Source organism: Corvus moneduloides, chromosome 10, assembly GCF_009650955.1.
Source record: "Corvus moneduloides isolate bCorMon1 chromosome 10, bCorMon1.pri, whole genome shotgun sequence".
Lineage (NCBI taxonomy): Eukaryota > Metazoa > Chordata > Aves > Passeriformes > Corvidae > Corvus > Corvus moneduloides.
In genome coordinates this window covers 17,194,266-17,213,926 of record NC_045485.1, presented here as the reverse complement: position 1 = coordinate 17,213,926, position 19,661 = coordinate 17,194,266, and the positions used below count along the sequence as shown (strand labels likewise).

Below are 19,661 nucleotides of genomic sequence, written 5' to 3'. Positions count from 1 at the left end.
TGTTTAATTGACCAAGGGTTGAAGGTACCTCCTGCCTCTGTGCTAAAATCCCTGATCTGTTCTGTACCATGTGATTTCTGCAAATTAAACACAGGGTCAGTCTTTAGAAAATAAAAATATTGCAAAAACCACAGTTGTGTTCCCCAGAAGGTTGGCTTCTAAATAGAAGAAAACTTCCCTAAGCACAGGAAAGTGAAGACTGTGGTGATAGGAGGTATTAGCACCAAGATTTCTCTCTGGAAAGCACATGCTTGCCTGTTTTTGTGCTAGTTTTAGGTGTGTGGTAAAAGAAGCTTTGTTTTCTGGGTGCTGAATGTACAATGAACATTTAGAAGAGATTTGATTGGGAGAATTGGCTTGACTTGCTGTTGGTGCTTCAGTTAGGAGACAATGAGGCAAATCATAAAATCGTGTTTCAGACTGAATGAGTAAACATGTGTGCAAAAGATACTGTCCATGTGACCCCTCTCTATTTTGCCGGAAGGCAACTTTGTGTATCCACTTAAGCCAGACATGCTGGAAGAACCACAGTCCCGCTGAGGAGGAAGAGGCAGGCTGTGGTGCTGTGTGGGATGGATAACTGGGAATATGAGGCCAGGAAGAGAGCATGTAGTGGTTTGCCTGTGCTCTGGAGGCATTGTATCTTGTGGTGTCTGGGCAGCCTTTGAGGGGGTACTGGAGAGGAGCTGATGACCTTCCTTGTGCACCATGTCTGGTCATGGTTGTGTGAGCAAGAAACACAAGGGAGAGGTCCAGGAGGTAAAACATAACATTTTGATAGGGGAGAATGGTAAAGAACAGGAGCTCCATTACAGCATTAAAGAAATACTTGTCCCAGACAATGAGAGACCCCCACTGTGTGTCTAAGCAAGTGGTGTGGGAAGAAAGAGAAGAGATATCTTAGAAAGAGGAGAGATGCTCAAAAATGGATGGGAGGGATGATGTCTTCTGAAATGGGGACAGCCAGGTTGGTGGCACTGGGAATGAAAACAAACACTGGGAGGGTCTTCAAAATTATTTGAGAAGAGATCCTGGAGAAGAACGCACTCGTCCTGATGGCAAATTTCCTTCTGTGCCTTCATGGCAGGACAGAATAGACACCAGTAATGTTCAGATAATCCAAGAGTCTAAGCAAATCCCCAGTTAAATGAGGCACTCACAGACTAAGACCGAAAAGTATCTGTGCTTTCCTAGAAATATTAAATGCATATAAGGTAAGGACGTGGGTGAATTGTGCTGTTGTGGCCTCACAGAAATCTTACTGAATGAAGCTCATCAGTACCAACACTGCACTACCAGGATACTCATGATGTGGAAATAACAGGAATAGATTTTGCCATTGGAGGAGTGACTCACAGTTGGTTGGAAATCAGAGTCCAATAAGATAAATCAATTATCTGTATCATCATTTGCCACCCACTCTCTATGGATTGGATGTTGCCATGCCAAATCAAGAAAAACATTATAATAAACTTATCCTTTTAAACAGCTGACCATGGCAGTGAAAATATCTATGAAATGCTTTAAAAAGATCAGAGGCAATGGACAGTATGCAAGAAAATAGACTGGAGAAGATTTATCCTACTTAGGATATAAAGGGCAAATTTTAATTTATATTTCTAAACAGACCAATAAAAGACAAAATTAATTTTTGGCTAAGACCTTGTTTAAATTATAGCTGTTGCACTGAAGAATGGCTTCACAATACTGACCAATTCATGGTCAGTTAAATTACTTTAGTAGGAATAGCAACACTAGGAAAAACCCAAAGACCATGACAGTTTTTATTTCAAAAACATTGTAATATTAAGAAATTTAATTTATTTTAATAACGTTAATGAGTGGAAAAATTAACTAAGAGTGTAAGTACTGTACCTGTATAGTGGAGAAAACATACCTGTTCCCAAAATTCACCTAACCCCCCAAAAAGTTACTACAGTTAAACAATGGAGGAAGGGGACAATAAAATGGTGTCTTTAAAAAAGTGGAAATCACACCTAAACAAAGAAATCAGAGAGGAATATAATTTCTTACAAGATAAATGTAAACTTACTGCAACACAAACTAAAGTGGTCTGAGGAGTGACTCACAAAAACCATGGAAATCGTAACAAATTTCCTTCAAATACGACAGGAACTGACAGGTTCAGCAAATACTCAAGGTGTGAAAGGAGGTCAGCAAACCCACTGACAGCAGAGGCACTGCCTGCACAGCCAGCAGGAAAGTCCTCCAAGGTTTGAGCCCAGCAAATGGTATCTAATTGAATTGTTGGCAGAAGAGCTTTTAAAACAGATGTGAATGAAATGAACAATAGCGAATCACCAGGACAAACAATATTCACTCAAATGTTCTAAATTGCTCTGGGGTGAAACTTCTGGGTTCAGTCAGCCTCAATCCTAGCAGAGGTAACTAATGCAACACCAGTCCTAAAAAGTGTTCCTGCAGGGCTGAAAAAAACTGCAGGTGCCTCAAGTCTGGCTTCTGTACCAGGAAAAATGGAAAGGAAATTACAACAGATTTAGTGGCAGCATACGTAAATACGATATAGTGCGGGCATGCTAACACGACCCTTGTAAACTAAAGGCATGCACTGCAAACCCTGGAGATCTTCAAAGGAGTGAATAAGCATCTGGAAAAGCATGTGACACCTAATATAGTGTGGTTGCGGTTTTGAATGGATTTTGAAAAGGTCTCAGCAAGGTATGAAGAAAAAGATACCTGTAACTAGCCAATTTTCACACTAGAAAATGTTCATGTTCCTTTTAGTGATCCTTTCGGGGTGAGGAGGGGAGGGCAGTTCTTGTAGAGTTTCTGGGGCAGGGGAAACTATGTTCTTCAACAGCCCTATCTGGAAAAAAGCATTAGTAGGGAGGGCAGGGAAGTCATTCATGCCAAAAAATCACTATCACAGTGAAAACTAAACTTTTTTTGGTCCTTTTCTCAAGGGTCTTGAGAGACTGGGCAATAGAATGGTAGACAAAAGTCAATGTTAATACACATAAATAACACAGGGGAAAATAATCCTGACCATTCATGCCTCTAGGTTGCTATGTTCTCTGTGGTTTCTGTACTCAGGAAATTGATTAATAAAGTCATGGTTGCTCATTTTCCTGAAATGTCAGATAAGTACTAGAAGTCCTATAAATGTCAAAGAGAGATTTTTGGAGTTTTTTTAATAATTGACAGCAAAATAAAAAACTTATGCCACTGCAGTATATAGAGGAGAGAGACAGAGATGTGGCTCTTCCTATAGTGTTCCTGCATTCTTGGCTGCTGCATGTAGGACTGTTCACTCAATTTCAGAAAAGATGTATTAGGAGTAGAAAGCATAGAAAAGAGCAGTAAGAATAGCTAGAAGTATGAAATCTCTCTTTTTTTTTTTTTTATGGAGAAGTCTAAATAAAGTAATGCTTCTCAGCCTTGAAAATGGAAGAAGCATTTGACAGAGGATCATAAAATCATGAGTGATATGGAGGAGATGAATGGGAGCTGACCATTCCTTTCTTCTTGCAACATAAGAGCTAAGGGTGCTAAAGAAACTAGATCGAGAGGGGCATTGAATAAATCGTGTACTTTTAAAATTATTTTATTGTGTAAGTGATGACAGATACTGGAAATAGCAAAATGAAATAACTTTAAGAGAGGATGAGTCAAAATTCTGTAGGATCCATTCACCAGAGACTTGCAAACACAAGGGCCTGTGTGGGCTTGGAGATTGCTTCTAGTCCCTAAATTGCCAAGGGCCAGAAGCTGGAGGACTGTGGCCATTCTGTGCATGGCCTGTGTTGTGTGTTTGTTAAGTATCTGCTTTTGGACAGAGTTGATGGTAGACTGCTGGGCTAGATAAAGCTTGGCTTTACCTGCACCACCATGTTTGTATCCCTATTCTGCTAAGGTTGAACCTGCTTAACTCCAAAATTTGTTTCCTCCTTTGTGTTGTCCCGTAATTCACTTGGAAACACTCCTTTTCCTTTCTGTAGGTGTGTGTGAACTTCTAGCCCAACTGCCAATACTCAGCTTTTCCTGCTTGATGTACAAGCTTCTGCATCCTGACCCTATGGATCCCTTTTTATATTTGGAGATCAGCAGTGTGTGTTTTCTTTTAAAAATCACAATATTTCAGCCAGATTCATGAAATCAGTTGATTTATAAGCCCTGAGTTAACAATGCGTGTAAACAGAGGACTAACTTTACTCATGTGCTTAAGTTCTGTGCATCTCAACCACATGCTTAAGTGCTTTGCCAGATAAAAATAGAGCATGATTTAATAGTAAGCCTGACTTTCCATTGTGCTATTTTAGTTTTATGCTGATTTAACTCCAGCTAACTCAGCCAGGATACAGGACTTGGTTTGGAGAAGACAGCTTTGGTCTGAAAACAAGTTATTCCAAACCCTAGAGCTGGAAGAAGTTCTCTAGGATCAAAGATTTACAAGAAGGGGTGTGAGGGCAGAGTGTTAGGCTGATTCTTCTGGATTCATGATATGAGTTTGAGTTTCATGCTGGAATTGCACAACACCCAGATACAAGTGGGTGTCTGGCCATGCTGACTAAGTTAAAAGCATCCAGATGCGAATGTTTTGGCTATGGAAACTTTTGTGCTTTGAATGTGCTAGCCCAGTTTCCTTGGAAGAATATTTGGACTTCTCCCTCTGCTAAGATTTCTTTTTCAGCATCATTTAAAATGTTGAGCAATGTAGTCATTTGCCTATAATACAGTATATGGATCGGCCCCTTGAAAGCTAATCACAGGCCATTTCAACTGGATTTGCCTAAAATATTAACAGGTATTAGGAGAGAAAAAGTACTGTTCCTGTTTTGAACTGAATTGAAAAATCAAGAAACCTCAACAGGGCTTGAGAGAGGAATAGCAGGATATTGTAAATATTGCGCTAGAAGGATAAGATGCTGCACCCACCCGGATTTGATAGCAGTACAAAGGCATGGAAATGAGTCGGGAGAGCGGATTCTTTAATTTCTAATGTTGCAAGCCCTTAAATCAGAGAATCAGCAGCCTGATTTTGTTTGTACTACAGTCACCCAGCAGTTTGAAAAGGAGACATCAGACTCTTCCTAAAATAATCTAGATTTATACTGATTGCTTTCAGCTCTGTGTGAATAGCTGACCTATAATTTGAAATGCTACTGACTTGAAATTGTTGAGAACTCTTAGTTTTGAGTCACGTTATTGAATGTATTTCTTTGTTCTGAATTGATTATTTAATAGGGGAAAGGAGAAGGCATGAGAAGTCCCTTGAATCATTTGAAGGAAAGATTGGTCCTGCTCCACTGAAACCCTGGGTCTACAGATGTCCCCTAGGAGACCTTTAGTGAACATCAGACAAAGAATGGCAGTAGAATTTTCATTGCACTCTCTCAAGTAAGGGAAATGAGGAATCAGGACAGCAGGTGGAAACCTGTAAGTATCTAAAGGATGATGTAGGGAACATAGAGTAATATTTGTAATGCTTTGCAAGTGGCTGGGGGTTTTAAATTTTTTGCCTCTAGCTCTAATGTAGCCTGCAAAGGTTAATGATATCTAAATTTTGTGTGTTCCTCTAGACGAAAAATATAAATGTGTTCTTATAGAAAAACTAGAGGAATTTCTATATCTCTGAGTTTCTTGAGTGACTTACCCCTCACATTTGTACTGAAGTCTTTCAGGACTGGTAAGATTAGTTTCCTTTTTTGGTTGGGTAAATGCAAACTAATATCAGATAGTGTAGGCAGCTGTGGATTGATATGAATGAAACATCAAAACTCATCAATATCTGCAGATATTTTCTTGACAGCAGTAGAAAATGTCAGGGCTGGATCTGCAGGGTGCTGGAATGAATATTTTTTTTGCCAGCACATATGGGAGGGGAAGAACAATTCTCTTGAGTCTAGAGGTAGGAAGAGTTACCTGCACGGAGATGTGTGGTAGCTTTGTCTTTCCATCCCAGCAGAGGAATGCTGAAATAGCATCTTTCACTGTGGTGATAAAGCCAGACTAGTTTTGAAATGAGTGTCTGCTGTCTTCTGCAAATAAGATTGTAGCAGAGGGTTTCGTTGCTCCCCAGCCCCAATAAGAAATACGAATTCTTCTTAAAACACTTAGGAAAATATTATGAAAAAGCAGTGCAGGCTTTTTGGGCTGGTTTGAAATGGGTGTAGAGATACTATGACTAAAACAGAGGTGTAAGACTTGCCTTTAATGGGTACCTCATCTGGAGAAATTACATAAACTTCAGGGCTTATCTTGCAGTTCTGTGCACAGACAGGTGTGTGTGCTCTGTCTGAACATAGCAGAGACTAGCCTGGGTCACAGAAATTGAGCAAGTCATCTTCTCTGGGACCCCAAGTTGGGTTTTAGGAGTGTGGAGCTCCATTCCTCATTTTGTTATAAAGTTTTTCCGTGTCTTTCTGCCAGTTCTGCCAACTTATTGGCAGGTACTTATGCATAGTACTACAGGCTAAAATATTTGTGCATCTGAAAATATATAGGGAGATGTGCTCTCCTACTCTTGCAGAGAAGCAGTGGAAGGATTCCTGAGTGCGGTTTTGCCACCACTCTGATTTTGGGACTGGAATCTCAGCCGTAGAAAAATGTTCTCCTGGAAACAGCAAACTAAGAGTGGGTTGTCCCCTCCTGCTGCAGCATATCCCCAAGTCCTGGTGCAAGGAACTGCTTTTCATGTGGTCAGTTACATGTCCCAAAACATTTACATGCATATGCACATGTTCTCTCTGGTTTTTTTGCACTTGAGCATAAAACACAAATCCCTTTCAGGTGTGAAACCTCCATATTCCCACCTCTGGTTTGCTGTGTATCTCACTAGGAGCAATATGGGTGCACAGATAGTGGCTTCTTTCACAGTGTAGTTGTCCAGCTCCAATTCACTGTTCCTTTTCCCTTGTACTGAATTGCTTGCTAATGCCAGTATAACCTCTGCTTCCCTCCCTCTCTCATCCTCAATGTAAATTGACTTGCTGCAACCTGCTACTCTCCAGAAATTACAGAGCCTAGGAAGATAATTTGTTGCTGGTGCCGATATCATCTGTTTATTCTAATGCACCAGCCGGGCTGTGCTCGCCTGCACACGGGGAGAAAATGACCTTCAGTAGAATCACAAACTTAACTCTGGAACAGCGTCTCCCTCGGCAGCTGACTGCTGGGAATCTGAAGTTTTCAGGGAGGCAGCAGCCAAACCAGTGCAGAGCGGGGCTGCCCCCCAGGGCGGCAGAAGATAACCTAGAGCTTTTCTGAGAGTAAGAAAATATTGGAATACTCACAGCAGATTTGTGGCCTGAAAAAATGCTGTGTCCCAGATCTCTTTTAGGATGCTTGGATTCCTTGTTTTCATAAGAGTGAAAACTGCTTCTGCTACTTTGCTCACTAATGCCCAATTAGAGTTCAATGCTAGTGCCTCAAGGAAGGTCTGATTAGGACATTCTCCCTTGGAAAATCAGATAAATAAATAAGATAATAGAGTTTAAAGTAAATAATCCATAGGATTAATCCATCCAATCCATCAATTGGCTGACTGGTTGTGATAAAACTGATAATAGTGGCACAAAGAGACCCTGTTTTGTATCTTATGAATAAACAAAAGATGAATGTTTTCTCTGGATAATGGAATAATTTTCACTTCATTGGTACTCGGGAGAATATTAATCAGGTTTAAAGTTACATATGCAAATCTCACTGGGTTTTTCTAACTCCAAATCCTAGAGGTACAAAGCTGAAGAACTTCCTAGGTCTTTATTTTGATTTCTGATAAGAAACACTGAGGAAGTTCTAGAGGCTAAAGAAATCTAAATTTAGATCAATATTTTAAGTAGATTGCTATGATCATTAATAATTTAATATTCAAGGAAATTTAAGGATATGCAAGGAATACATAAGGAATAACATACTAAAGCAGTGTATCACTTGGAGACATCTATTACTGTTTTTGGCAATTAACTTTGGTCAGCTTCAGTTGGATTAAAAAAAAAATAAGTCCCTCTGGTTGATTATTACACTAACGTTGATGGGAGAACCTCTTATATGCCTTAAACGTGCTCCCATACGTATTCTTTCATCAACTCAAATGTTACAGTATCAAATAAGAAATAGCAGATGGAGTCCAACTGTTTCAGTTACAAATTTTAAAGTGGGATTTGTAAAGAGGTTTAAAGTGTAAATACATCAAATAATTGTGTTCCTAGTGGGATCCATTTGTTGCACTGAATTGCTTAATGGTGTGGCAGTGACTGTGAGAAGGGGTGAACTCCACTCTGCTGGTGTTAGCAGGTGATACAAGGGCCAGATTAGCATGGTTTGGATCCCTTGGTAGAATGGAAGTAGCAAATAATTTTTCTTTTCAGGATCCTACAGGTAAAGGAAATTAAAAATCTGAGATCTATGTACCAGATGGAATAGACCGGGCTGAGAAACAGGAATCTGGAAAATGATTGAGGGCTTGAATGCATAATTGGCTGAGTGTCATCTCTCACTCTAGTGCTGTGGCCAAAGGGTCTAAAGCAATCTTTGGATCCTTTCTAATGCTTGCGTGATATTCCCTGTCTCTGTACTCAGGGATTGCTTTACTGCTGTGTTTGGCATTGGTGCAACTACTTTGGGAACACTCCATCCAGCTGTGGTGCCCACAATTAAAGAAGGATGTTGAAAACCTGGCAATCTTTCAGAGAGGAGCCACAAAAATGACTGGGGGATTGGCAAACGCCTTACAGTGCAGTCCATCTCCTTAGCTTACCAAACAACAAGTCAAGAGAAGTCTGGTTTTCAGGCATGCTATATAAGGAAGACAAATTCAGAAACAGAAGCTCCTTTGGGCAATAGTATTATAAGAATTAATAGTCAGAAGTTGGATGAGTTCATACTGCATATAAGTCTTCAACTTTAACAGCGGAAACCGTTCTTGGAGCAAAAGTCAGAACTATGATTTATTTGCATCATTTGCAGTAGAGATTGGATGCTTTTCCCATCAGTTACACTCAGGTTCATGCAGGATATTCATTCAGAGCAGCCTTGTTGCTGGCATCCTTTCAGGAGTCAAACCTAGCTGACCACAGCTGCCCTCTGGCTCTGTTAGCTTATAGATCAGGATTTTCCTTCCAAACTGTTTGTGATCTAGAGACACAAAATCCTTCAAGATGCTAATTCTGCTGTCTGATCTTAAGCTCCATTCTTCAGTTTCATTGTAGGATTGGATAGAATGCGAATTTCTGGAAGAATTTGTACGTGAGATTTTGTTTGACCATATGAAAAGCTGAGGGACTAATGTTCATTTTAAAACCATTTATCTGTGTTTACAATTCTCATATCAGCACACAGCCTTTGGCAGGGGGCAGGGCAGGAGGTTTTGAATGAACAGTTAAAGTCAGGCTCCTTTCCTCAAAGCCTTGAAATCATGGTCTGGCAGAAGGATCCACCAACATTTGTGAAATGGACAAGGGAGAGCAGAGAAGAGAAGAACCATCTCTCTGGTGCCAGGTCATACCCCTGATGCTCCCTGTAACAAAGCCTGACCTTGCAGTTTTGACTACCAGTCAGTCTCTGTGGTACCCTGTGGCCTTGGCTGTTACCCTGCCTTCCTCTCTGAGGAGAGAATTCCTCTTGGGCAGCAAAAAAGGCACATTGGCAATGGCACAGCAAGAAATTCTGCCTTTCTGCTGCCTACACTGTACATGCCCTGTGAGAATGAAGCCTGCCTGAAATCTTCCCCTGAAGTCTTAAAAACAGAAATGGGCATGGCACATCTCAGTGTTCATTGAATTGGGATTGAATCCTAATATTCTTTGGTCAAACCTCAAGTTTGGAGGATGTCTGAGCCTTGAATTTGGGTTCTTGACATTTTAGAAGTAGTACTTCTCTAGAACCACTCAAAACTCTCCAAATGAAACCAGATCTGTGGTTTTCCCCACTTCCCTACTGGGCTGCTTTGATTTCTGAGCCCTGGGTTTACCAAACAGAGGCCACTTTTCTTCCTCCTACAGAAAAGTATCGTCACCAGGATGATGTGAAGCAAGGAAATTTTGCTGAAGCCTTGATCTGAAATATTTTATTTCAACGGAGGTTTTTTGCTTACTTTCATGTCTGTATATAGCTTTCTCCAGAAGTTCTTTTGTAAGACTCAGACTCTGCTATGATTGAAGTTGATTCTGTACTCTCAGTTTTCCCACTTTGATTGGACAAACTTCCTTTTTTTTATCCCTACCCAGACTGTGGAGACAGCCCAGCACAAGGACCCACAGTTGGTTGTGGTCCTGCACCAGGCTCTCCATGCTGACACCTACACAGGGCCCTTGGGTTTTTTTGGGCATCAGAACAGGTGTGGTTATTCAATTACTCATGCAAAGCTGGGCTTTTAAAATCCCACCCCCCAAGAACTCTAAGAGATACTTCTGGTTCATTTTTTCTCTTTAAAGCTCTTTATCAATGTGGTAGATAGAGATGTAGTTCCCTGTTTCATCTGAAGGCATTTGGTATCATGACTGTAAAGTGATATAAATATTTTCATTATCAGCAGTTGATAGGCATTCAAGGTAGGTTGTGGGATGATTACATTTGATACCTTTGTGGAGCAATGGTAGTAATATCATGAATAATATCTTTTAAAATACATTCTGTTTTATAAAGAAGTGGCTTTGGTTTGGATCAGTTGGAAACCTCTGGAACAATTTATTAATAAAACTAGAAAGAAATTGCTCCTTCTTTAATATACTTTCAATATTGGGTCTCCTTAGTCAAGAAAAGATTGCTGTCGAAATTAACTTTGTGAAGATCTAGTCAAAGCAAAAATAACACTGAAATAGTGTTGATTCTTACAAGATAAACATTCTTTCTGGAGCTGTTCTCGAAGGACATTTCACCTGGAACAATAAGATTAGGTGAGAAGGAATAAAAAAAAAATAGTTTCCTAGATGTTGCAAGGTCTGATTTTTTGTAAAATAAATACATTGTATAATTAGATTGATGAAAGCCCTGTTTCTATAAGGGTCAGGATAAAGTGATAAATTAACTTGTGATTTCCACACTTTCAAAACTCAATACCTTTCATACTTGTATTTCTCTAGGTTTCCAGAAAAACAGATGAATTGACTCTGTGTGTTCTCCGGGATAATGTGTATCAGAAACCCTGTATTCTCCCTCAAAAGATGCCCTGCATGGTAAATATTACGTCTTCACCCAAACTCTCTTTGCATGTCAGCCTTCTAGCTCCAAGCTGTTCCATTTGTCTGCAGAGAGCAAAGGGTGAATCACTGTCTTAATTAAGGTCAGTGTGTGATACCTTTGCTATTCTTCCAGTTATTCGCAGCTGGTGAATAAAGAGTTAAAAATAGGACATAGACTGTCCTCTTCTGTGGTCTTTACTGCTAGCCCAGAATGTTTATAGAACCTTTCTCAGTGATAGTGTCTTTTGATTAATATTCACAGTTCTATCTAGAATTTTCTTTAAAAGCCTAAGTTGAACGCAGCCCACAAGATCAATTGAATTGTGTTTGCCAGTACATCATTAGCAAGTCAGGCCATCGGTCACACTGGAATTTTTTTCAGCCTAACTCTGAGTTGATTGATCTTCATAGTTTTAGTGCCCCTTGATAGGTTTATTTTTGTGTAAAGCACATCAGTAGAAATATCTCAAATCATATCCATTTCTGAAGCTCCAGCTAGAACAGTAGTTGAAAGTCAAGGTCAGGATCTTAAAAGGGGGGGGAGAGACAAAAGAGGGAAGTGGGTTTTACATCAGTGCAGTGTTTTCTCCCAATAACTTGTATGAGCTTCATTGCAGGCCCCAAGGGAAAGAATTTTCTGCTTGAGCTACAGAAGGGAGTGTTGAAGTGTTGGGAGAGGCAGGATGAGAAAGCAGCTATGTTGTTCTTAGAAAAGCTCCATTGGCAAACTAGCACAATAATTTTGCAAAAGGAAAAAAGTCCTCCCTGAGAAGGAGAATTTTGCTGACAAGGTGTTAAGAGATGAAATATCTGCTTTTATTTCATTCTGTTCTCTAAAGGGATTTAGAATTTTGCTGTGTAGCTCTTTCATCCCAAACTAACTTTCAAAGTAAATCCAGTTCCCAGTTCCTCTGCCAACACACTTTTTAAAGGTGCAACAGAGCTCTGTTTTCAGAACTTCATCTTCTTTGAAATTTGTTGAATTTGTTGGGTTTTTTCTGGCCTAAAGTGAGCACAAGTGCTTTGTGTTCTGTAAAAATAGTGGTAACATGGTTGACTCCTGCAGGAGTCAACCATGGCCAGATGTTTCTAACATTAGGTTGTATGTGATTTCCTCCAGGATTAGAACAGAGATCAAACAAAGGCTCCTTAATGCTGCTTGGAGGCTGATCTCTGGCCTCATCCCTCTGTTCCAGTGCCACAGTTGGTGGACAGTGCTGGGGACCACTTACTCTCCCTTCTAGTGCTCCAGCTGGATCACTGGCACCAGGTCTTTAAGGTATGTTACGGCAATGATAAAAAACAGTGTTATAAGATTGCTGTAGTGCTTGGATTCAGCTTGTTGGTCTGGCCTTTCAGTAGGTTTGTAACGGCACCAGAAAATGGTTTTGACCCCTATTCCTCCTGGATTGTCTGTTACTATTCAGAGTCTCTCCTGCAGGTGTGAGTATCTCTTTCAAAGAGTGGGTGAAAAGACTGAAGGAGAAGGGTGCTCTGTGTGTTCAACTTGTATCAGCATTGAAGCATGTGTAGCTGTTCCCCCATCAAGGCACGCTAAGTAGGGACACCTCACAAGGTGATGTAAGGGCTGGATTTTATGACCTGAATGCAAAACCTGTATTAGTTTCAACCTGCTTCTGGTAACATGTGTCTAATGCTAAATTATCTCTTTCATGTGGTTTTTGTATTATACGCTAACCTCAGATTGCTTTCATGTGTTCAACTTTCACGAGTTCAAGAGTTTTGCAGGAAGAGCAGTGAAATGTGTTTTTGTCAATCTCTTTAGTTTTTGGGCCAAGCTGGGTTTCCAGTGGGCAATTGGAACAGCACTGACTGCCTGGAGGAGCAGGAGTCAGCAGCCTGTGTGGTGCAGGCATGTGTGAGTGCATGTGCATGGAAGTGACTACAGAGGATGCTGCTTGGGAAGAACTGTAATGGTGCAGGTCAAAGGCTAGAACAACCCAGTGACAAGCACAACATGTTGGATTGGAAAGTAACACTACAGAGTCCATATTGTCTTAAGCATCTGTGTTCCTAGAGATGTAGATGTGAGCGTGTAAATGATAGCCCTCTCAATGTTTCCTGCTGAGAAATGCTGTGCCACAGTAGGGGGCTGGACTGATGGCTCTAGGGCTGCTGGGCTCACTTCTTGCTGACCTTCTAAGCCTGAATCTGATTTTTAAACTAGAACTAGTTTTAGATACCTTGGGAAATACTTAAGATGAGTGGCTTCCCCAGCTGGTTATTGAGACAGGGTTAGTACCAGCATGGCAATAGTCACGGGGACTTCGTGCTTGTCATGTTTTCATGTGGATTTCCTGCCTTTAAAGCCAAGTATCCACAGCCCCTAAATCTACCTGGGCCCACAGTGGCCTTCCAGAGACTAGCCATGGAAAGGATGAAGCGAGCAGCCCCAGGGGGTTGTCCTAATGCCCATGGGGAGGCAGGAGCAGGGAGGCAGGGCAGTGCAGGGGTTACAGCCAGGCTGGGGGAAGGAACGGAGGCGTGCCAACATGCCAGGGATGCTTCTTCCAGACTGCCCCTGGCCAAGGGCTGTCATTGTGATGGATGCCACAGTGTGGGCTGGCAGACAACATCTTCCTTAGGGGCTGTCTCTTTTCTTCTGCACAAAAAAGCCCCAAACCTCCCCACTTGCAGCACCTGCTTTGCTCCTCCGTGCTGCAAATCCTCCCTGGAGGAAGAGGTGGGACAGCTCCTTCTGTCTTTTCCTGAGTGGGATAATCTCAGCATGAGTCACTTGCAGCAGGATGTGGACCCTGTTTCTTTGGAAACTGCACCCAGCTAGCAGCTGCACAGCTCAGCAAGTCCGTGACACAGCTTCTGGAACAGGGCAGGGCACCTTCCAGACTGAAGCACCCAAGGGCAAGGCTTGAGCATGCTCTAATTTTGTGAATGGCTCTTGCCTGAGAGCAGGACGTAATGACCAGAAAAGGGTGGGGATACTGTAGATCCATTTCCCTCATTCTTGGTGTCCAGTTAGTACCCTCAAACTGTTCACTCCTGAGCCTACAGGGAAAGCCACAGGAGCAGTGAGCTTTCTATTACAGATACTGGCTGTAACACAAAGGGAGATATTGGTTCATTGATCACTTCATGGTCTTGGTTCATATCTCATTCGGGTTTCTTGGTGGCTGAGGTGTATTCTTGAAATGTTCGTTTGAGTCCCAGCCTTTTTGCTGTGGGAATCTGCCTTGCTCCTGCCTGAGTCGTCTTCTTTTTTCCTCATTTTAAACGTATCTCAGGAGATTATCAAATATCTCCTAGACCAACACCTTCCTTTCCTCACAGAAAGGTCTACCCTCCCTTTGAGTCATTGGAAAACACTACCCCAAAGCCATTTGCTTGGGCTGAGTGACACGCTGGGCGGTTAATGAACCAGCACAGCTGTGTCCAAGCATCCCAGCAATGAATACAGGCTAAAATAGAAGCCACAAGCGGGAAACATGCAAACCCTTCCTGTGCCAGAGACGAAATCCAGGGAATGCTGGGCCGGATTGCTGGCTTTTCACGCCTCTCACTAAATAAATCCCAGTCTGCAGTCCACCCGTCCGCTCTGTCAGAGTTGGTGGCTCCTTAAAAGCTTTATGGAGGCATTTCCATAGAGGCATCTTCCAGTAACAACAGAAACCCTCACACAACACCTTTAAGGTAGATACATGTAATTAGGCTGGTTTTCGGGAAGCTGGTTTGTTGCAGGCAAATGACCCGTTGCAGAGTTTAAATTACCAGGTTGCCCAGTTTTTAACCTCACAAAGATTTTGTTACAGTTAATCCTTTCCTGATGGTCCCTGCACCCTGTTCCAAGTAACTTCCATGGTACACCTTAAGTCTATTTAAAAGAAAGGGTGGAGTACTTGTCTCACTTATTCCAGCAAGGAAACAAATCTAGGCCAGTCAAAAGATTTCGACTAATATTGGATGATACTCAAAATATGAAGATCTTTGGGTTGTTTAATGAACCAAATGTGGTGAGTGGAAGAAAGTTGTCTAGCTTTTAATCAAGGTTTTTGCAACGCTGGATGCAGAAGTGGAAGCAGTAGTTACTGTGTAGCCAGTTCTCATAATTTTATTCTGAATTTTGCACTGTGATGCTTTTATTAAAAAAAAAAAAAAAAAATCTGTTTACATCTAAGAAATTTAATTCCCATAAAAAACAACCAACCAACCACCAAACTCCCCAAACAACCCAAAATGTGTTTCTAGCCCTTACACTTATGTAGAATATGACCCATGTACATCCCAAAGTAAAATAAAAGTACCTCACCGAATCTTACCATTTCTGAGTCAAGCCCTGTACACTCATATTCCATTTTGCATTTAACTTTTTGTGGTGTTGGCATTTCTGCAGTTATAAGTCAAGGGCTGCCCTGAAGCAGTGATTTGATCTCCCTTGCCTGAGCTTGCCCCACAAAAGCCTATCGGTAATAAATATTATCCCAAGTGACTGTGGTGTAAGTAATGGCATTCCTTGCCCAAAGATCACCCCCGAAAAATCACTCTCTGTTCATGTTTGGAAAGAACTGTTGGAGAGAAAGGTGCAAATGACTCTTGCCTCTGCTCATAATGTCAGATACAGTTCACCTGGACACTAAGAACAAAATAGACCCAGCAGAACCCAAGCAGTCTCTAGTTCCTGATGTCTGCCCCTGTTTTTCTGGTGATGCCCATATCTGAGGCTGTGCTCAAACCACCCTCGCCTTCCTTTTCTATAAGGAAGAGCTCTTCTGGTGTGGCAGCCCAGGCCAGCTGTACATAGATGCGCACCTTCCCAGCAGCAGCAACGCCAGGCTCACTCTAAACAAGGACTGATGCCTTGGGCCTGAGCTTGGCCAGCAGACACCAATATAGAAAGATGTGAAGGACATTAGACCCTGCATTTAAGGCCGCTGTGGCTTGAATCCCCTCTTTTTCACCAGCACCATGGCTCCAGCATTGCCCTGGAGAGGCTTCCACACAGTACTGTGGGATAAGCCCAGGCACTCCCTCCTGCACTGCCCACGGGAGGTGAGTGTCACTGGTGATCCTATGAGGAAATAATGAGTCTCCTTTTTTAGTACTCCTTTCTTCTTCCTTCTTTTGTTTGCAAATAGAAGCAGTAGAGGGTGGGAGGATGTGGAAATATGCTTCATCTGTATTTTTAATTGAGCACTTTGCCTTTTAGGCTTTGCTGTAAAATATGATAGATTTCTTCAATAATAATTGCACTGGGGAAAAGAAGCTTCATCTGACTTGCATAAGACTTGCTTTATCCAGGCATGTGGTTTTATAAGAGCTTAAATGTGATTATCTAGGAAAGACCACAAGCTTTTGTTTAGTGATAAGGAGGGTCAAAAAAAATTAAAGGAAACACAAGCCATAAACCCCTGTCTGAAGGCTGTTTTCTTCCACCACAGTACACTAGTGATTCTCCCTGGAATCAGCATGTGGTTCCCTTATCTTGTGGTGGGGAGATAGAAAGTCCCTGGGGAAAGCAGCAAACTGCCTGAGTCTTTGAGTCAAGGAATGGAAAACACAGAGTGTGATTCTCGGAGTCCCTGTCCCTAATCCATCCTTAAATATTCCCATAGTTCTGTGCAGTTTGAATTCCCTTAATTACGTGATGGATTTACAGTTCAACATTTCAGATATAATTACCTCTTATTATCAAAAACAAAGGAGACACGTGCTAGTCTGAAAGAGTAAAGACATAGCCCCATGGAGAGGGATTAGTTCATCTTGTCTTTTCCTCTCACACATGCACGTGCAGATATTTCTGCACAAGTCTCTCTATATCTACTTGTGAGTGTGTTCATTGCTCCTTGGCTTCCAGGGCTGCCCTTTCTTCATGCCTCTGGGAAGTGGTTGAAAAGTCCTTTGATTGATTAAGTTCATGGTCATCATCATAGGCTTGGGTACCAACAGGGTCCAGCTATTTGAACTTTGATATATATGGCAAGACTAAATGGAGCTGTTGAACAGTGCTTCCCAAGGTTTGGACAACTGGAAACCTACTGGGCATCAGACAAGAGCACTGTGGCACTCAGTGAAATCACTGTACCTGGTTCATAGAAAGTAAAATTCTTCACATGAATGTTGGCTGTGTGAGGCACTAAATCTCATTTGTTAAATCATCTCTTTGGAGTTCTTTTTGCATTTAAAACAGGCAATGTGTCTGCAGGATCTTCCATACCTTGCTTATTCTCTCACTGGAAATATCTTGAGTTACTTTTGGGACCTGGCTGTTGAAGGAATTGACTGCAAATGGAAGGAGGGCTGGACTCCAGTGTTCTGTTTGCATTTAGACATTTTTATGAAAACTATTCACTTACCACTATCCAGTCAAACCGTTTGAGTCCACACCCAAAAATAAACATGATAACTGATACCCTTTGCTACCTGCCTTTGCTAGGTGGACATCATTAAGATTGGACCACAAGTAGTGAAAATTAATTAAAAAAAAAATTAAAAGATGCCTTTTAAGGTAAGTAGTGCTGGTACAACCGAGGGATACTGAAACAAAGGGCAGTGAGGTGTGTATGTGGACACACAATTTTGGAGAATGACACTGAAGAATTAGCTCCATTACAGCAGGGTGGTGCCATTTCTCATACCAGTCTCCTTCATCTCTCTGTGCCCTGTGCCAGGAATAAAAGGTTGTGATGATCAGTGAAACAGAAACAGCTACCTGATGGTCCTGTTGTGTACACACTGGGGGTGTCCCCTTGGAGACCATGGGCAGCAAGGGCTGCATTCCTGTTTTCACCCAGATGCTGGGGGTTGCTTGGAGAAGCCCGTCCATCAGGCAGGTTAATTGGGGGCTTCATCAGCACTGGCCCTCCTTGTTGTGTGGCTTCTTGCTGCCCCTGCAGAGCTCCCAGAGGGGAACAACTCGGTTACCAAATCACCCCAGGAGAAGAGGAGAGTTGGGCTTTGGGCACTGTTTTTTTGCTTGCAGCCACATGTGGCTGTGCAAGTCATCCAGGAGTGAGGCCACTAAATCCTCATGGGGGTATAGGCTTCTTCTGCCTGTTTGCAGCCCTCTGCCCTGCTTACCAAGGTGGTGTCAGAGGGCTGCCTTGGCACAGCCTGTGGTCCTCCAACGGGGATTAATCCCACTGAATGTGGACACGGCAACGCCTACACCTGAACTGTCTAGACACCCCTTCCAACAAGCAAAAAGCAAGAGGTGTGTCTAGGGGCTGAGTCACTTTAACCTGACATCCCACACAAGCCTGGCTAATCTTCCCTAAAAATATGCCAGTTTTTTTCCAGCAGCTGTGACACAAGCCCAGAGTGCTCATGTTGGATGGAGATCCTGGGCTGTAAGGCAAGCTGAATCCCTCTCTCTGTCTTTGTGTTGGCCATGGCCATGTAAAGCATCAACAGATGAGAAAGCTGATTTGTTCTGTACTTGTCTTTGTGTCTTCCAGGTCTTCTGCTGCTTCTGGGGTTGAGAAAGGAACATCCAGCTATCAAGTCAGTGCTCCATCTTGAATTTTTGTATATCCCTCTTCATCTTATAATGAACTGTACACCTGGAAGTGTGCCTCAGTGTGGTCAGTGCAACCAGCTGGGCACAGTGCTGAGCAAAGATTGTATCTCCTCTCTCTAGGAAGTCAGAGCTACCATCAGTTACACACAAAGTCCCCAAATATCTTGGTATCTCCTTTGCCCAAGCATGAGACCATGATATCACCTACTGTGCTGGGGGTAAGTTGGGTCCCTCAGCAAAGAAAAGCCTACTTCACCAGGCTTCAAAAAATAGGGGAGATTTTAAGTGGCTTTTAACTGTGTGGCTGGGGGCCTGCTAGCTGCTCTCCAGTTCTGGGCTGCTTCCAGATCCTGGTGACAGGCACGGCATTCAGCAGGAGCTCTAACAGCCAGTCCATCAGAGCAGCAGTATATAAATCAGAGGATGGAGGCAAGAAACCATTGGGGTCAGAAGCTGGCTTTAGGAGTATGTTTTCACCCATCTGAAATCTGTCCACTGTCTGAGATGTTAAGCCATTTTCTGAGCTTCTCATCATTGTGTTGCGCTGTTTCTTTCCGTCCAGTTTGTATAAAGAACAAGCCTTTGGGGTAGAACTTTTCTGCCTTTGACACTCCCAATCCATTCTTGCAAGTTTATGTTTGTTGCTGTTGTTGAGTAACCTGTAATAAATAATGTTTCGGTCAAGACTCTTAAAATGGATACGTGAACCTCAAAGCATCTCTGAGTCGTCTGTACCATGAGGGCCATTGCTCCTGATTTAGGATTAGGTGAGGCACTGACATCCTAGGGCATTTTAGAGTGAGACCAGACAACCAAAAATTTGTGCTGTATTGTATTTAGGAAGATGTAGCATCCCTACAAGGAATCCTGCACACCTGGATGTAGACAAAGGAACAAAGTCCTGAACAGTCTAAAAGAAAATACCTCCTCCATCCAAGAAATGTGGGTTAGACAGGAGATTTTTGCCTTGTGCCTCCTGCTTCAGTTTAGAGTTGATCAAGCAACTT

At 42.2% G+C, this 19,661-nt stretch overlaps 1 long non-coding RNA gene across 4 annotated transcripts in view; it reads left to right on the top strand.

Moving 5' to 3' along the window:
- The window catches only part of LOC116448992, a 62,415-nt gene extending 43,054 nt beyond the window's left edge, over window positions 1–19,361 (top strand). For all 4 annotated transcript variants that reach the window (XR_004242189.1, XR_004242188.1, XR_004242190.1 and 1 more), the window contains 3 exons: window positions 11,064–11,156; window positions 12,283–12,441; window positions 18,593–19,361. This is a non-coding gene — a long non-coding RNA (uncharacterized LOC116448992). The remainder of the gene's footprint in view (window positions 1–11,063; window positions 11,157–12,282; window positions 12,442–18,592) is intronic.
- Window positions 19,362–19,661: the final 300 nt, after the last annotated feature.